Genomic DNA, 3,991 nt, shown 5'->3' with positions numbered 1-3,991 from the left:
AGTGGCATGCACAATTCAAACAGTTGAAACCCATATTGGATAGTAATGGGACATTCCGAATTTTTTATTGCATTGTTGTCATGCGTTCTTTCAGCGACCTCTCTGAACACACAGTGCAATAATAACGGGAATCCGCATGGCGTATCATTCCGAAATCTTAAAATGGAACAAAACGCTACTGTTATATAATGCTCTGGAGAGATATTAAACATTATATATTAAATAAAATAATTTAAATGGTGTAAAAAATGAAAGTATTTGATTTGTGTATTTTTTTTTTATGAAATACGAGTCTAGAACAAAATAAATTGAGACATATCGATATCTTTTGTTTCCTTTCAACATACGTAATATCATATCTGCTAATTAATTCAGATGTTTAACTGGCAAATTCCGCTATAGGGTGCATTTTATAATGAACTCTAGAATTTGCTACTAAAAATGCATGTTTTGGGGGTCCTTGAAAGATAGATAAGCGTAAGCGCTAATATATATTGCCCGACTGAAGTCCAGAACGTTCTACAAACTACGAGACTTTATGGTGTAACAATACTAACTTAAAGCAAAGAGAAAAATTCGGAAGATTCGAGTAACGTGACGTCGGTTCACAACAATTGAATTACACAACAAATAATTTATAAATAGATGCGTAAGTAAATCTGCGATAAATTATCACGTCTAAAATACAAAATTTGACACTTGCGTTTTATAACTAAAAAATTGCTCTCGTATCTAACACAAAACGAAAAAATCGTATTTATATCTAATAATTATATTTAGGAATAAAACCAGCAAGTTGTCTTTCTTATCACTTAATGCCATTACTATATTTAGATACAAAACCATTTATTTGTCTTTCTTAATAGTTTAAAGCCTTTATTATATTTAGGTACAAAACTATTAATTAGTTTGTCTGACGTAATACTTATTGCTTACATTGTATTTAGGGATAAAATAGTTGGTTTGTCTTACGTAATGCCTTCTTTATTTTTACGTATAAAACCATCAGTTGTTCTCGCTTATTACATATTTTCATGTTTTAAACTTATAACAACTGTCTGCCCAATACAGAATAAGACCAGTAAATTAAAATCTGACTCACTTCCTGTGTTATCTTTTAATAACCTGATATATTGTCGGTTATCAGAGCAGCTATTTAATGGGTCATGCTTTGGTTTTGTGCTAAACTAGAATAATGGCCAAATTTTTGTTGACCCGACTGTTGCTCAGTGAACTTAGAAACCGGTTTCTGAAATAAGGAAGTGATACAGCCAGTCATGTACAAGTATTAATAAAAAGAATAAAAAAAAAACGTAAATAGTGAAAGACGAAATGAAGTTACAAGTGTAATTATAGTTGCAGAAATGGCGTTATTAGGAAGTTTCTTATATAGAGATTTCACATTTACGTATTTTGTTGTAACAATGATTTCGAAAATTTTCAAACACGACCTATATTATTTCGCCAAACCAACTACAACTGCTGATTCAACAACAGTTTTAACTTTTTATTAAACTCCAAACAAATGGAAGTATAGATTGGTTTGTTTCGAATTTCGCGCGAAAGTACTCGAGGGATGTCTGCGCTAGCCTTCCTCAATTTAGCAGTGAAAGTCTAGAGGAAAGACAACTAGTATCGCCACCCATCACCAACTCTTGGGTTACTCTTTTACCAACGAATAGTGGTATTGACTGTTGTCATTATAACGCCCCCAAGGCTGAAAGGGCGTATATATTTAGTAGGACAGGGAATCAGGTATGTGTTTATCTAATAGCAGAGCCATATCTGCTGTATCCATCGAGGAGAATCGAACCCCTTACGTTAGAGTTGTAAATCCGAATACTTACTACTGTCCTCTCATCGGTGGACCAGGGTTTCGAACCTACAGCCTGTATATTGCTAGTCGAGCGCCCTAACCACTTGGCCATGCTAGGAAAAAGACTTAGTGATGAAGCTAAATGAAAGAGGGTTATGATGATGAATGTTTGTTTGTTCTGAATTTCGCGCACTACACGAGGGAAGGCAGCTAGTCATCACCACCCACTCCCAACGCCAGCTCTTGGGCTACTCTTTTGTGAACGAATAGTGGAATTGACCGTCATATTATAACGCCCCCACCACTGAAAGGGCGAGCATATTTGGTGTAAGGGGGTTCGAACCCGTAACCATCGGATTGTGATTCGAGAGACTTAACCATCTGATCATGCCGAGCCCTTTTAACACCTCATCAAGAAAAATTGAATGTTTGAACAGTATTCGCTAACAGTCTGATTTTTTTTTTTTGTATTTCATTTTACTACTAAATAGATAAATGGAAATAGGTGCGTTGTAAAATAGTTTGAGCCAAAGGGTAAAGAGTGAGCAAACGCGAAAGCTGTTACAATGCAAAATTCGATGAAAATGAAATTCTGTGCGTACATTTTGTAAAACAAAAGAATTAAAACGTGACCATTTTAAAATGAAATTTCGTGGAAACGTTGATGAGTTTTTAAGTTAAGTGACGTTAATTTGTTTAAGTTCTTTCAAACTAAAACTTCATGCACAATTTTCCTCAAAGAGAGATAGGAATAAGAGATATAAAAGCGTAATTTTGTGTGTTGTACACTTTCCAATAAAATATAGCATACATTTTAATTTCCTTATGCTTTTCTTGAGGTTTTTATGTCGTTACGACTGGTGAATTTATTCTTTACCAAATTAGAAAAATTATCAGCAAGTCCAGGTTTTCCCACATCACCACCTACGTTAGGCACGATGTAGCTAAACTTCAGTCTGAGCCAGAATAAATGAAAGACAAAATTATGTGTGAAGTACCATATGAATAGTTGCTTAGAGTAAAAATAAAGCAGACAATAAAGACACGTTTAAAACGTTTCGCCAAAACAAATAAAAAGTACTTACACTTTAAGCCTAATATGTACGGACATGTACAACAAACATTACCTGTCACTACACAACGACTTTTCTTTCAACAGTTAATGTTTACGTTGTCAAGCAATCAGTGTCTGAAGTCGTCAACTATATTTACTGTTTTACATATCTGTTTTTTTCTTAATAGGTTTGGTGGTTTGATGTTGAGGGTAATTTTAATTGATTCGAATCACGTAACACCATCAGACATATTGGTGCCAGTTCTCTTTCATCACCGTCCCCGGTAAGTCTTCAGATTTACAACGCTAAAATCAGAGGTTCGAATCCCCTCTGTGGACTCAGCAGATAGCTCGATATGGCTTTGCTATAAGAAAAGAACACACACAAACTTTCACTTCCGTCCCCCCACTGGGACAGTAAGTCTTCAGGTTTACAACGCTAAAATCAGGGGTTCGATTCCACTTTGTAGACTCACCAGATAGTTTGATATGGCTTTGCTATAAGAAAAAGACACACACAAACTACCACCCCCTTTCTCTCGCCGACTTTCTTTCCAAAAAACACTATTTCTTATACCTACTTCATTTTATATGTGTTGTAACTGTTTAATGGAAAAATAATTTCTTAAATAAACACTGTCAACTTTTAACATATATTTATTGTTGTAAGTCTTGTTTGGGTTATATTTCAAATGCTTGCGTACAGACATCTTTTAACAGCCTAAACGAAGTATCTGTACACTTAAGAAAACAGGTTTAATATCTGTTCTATAATCAAAACACCAGCACAGCTGCTGATACCGTACGGAAATGCTTTTTGGGTTACGTCAACTATAAAAGTTAGCTTAGTGGTTTTACGAATTTGTTTTAATCCAGTACGTGTAACATTAGATCCAATATCTCTATCTAGAATTGAAGCTTTGGTTTCAAAGTTCCAATTAGGTTCAACAAATGAAATCAGGTATGTAACTTTGGTTTCAAAAGTGGGAAAAATTGTTACAAATGGATGCTGCTACAGACGCTAAAATAAGTTATTCTACAAGTAACATTAAAACTAAATGAGTAGCCCAAGAGTTGGCGGTGGGTGGTGATGACTAGCTGCCTTCCCTCTAGTCTTAGAC

The sequence above is a fragment of the Tachypleus tridentatus genome, chromosome 3, assembly GCF_004210375.1.
Source record: "Tachypleus tridentatus isolate NWPU-2018 chromosome 3, ASM421037v1, whole genome shotgun sequence".
NCBI classification, from domain to species: Eukaryota; Metazoa; Arthropoda; class Merostomata; order Xiphosura; family Limulidae; genus Tachypleus; species Tachypleus tridentatus.
Note: the sequence above shows the minus strand (reverse complement) of the source record.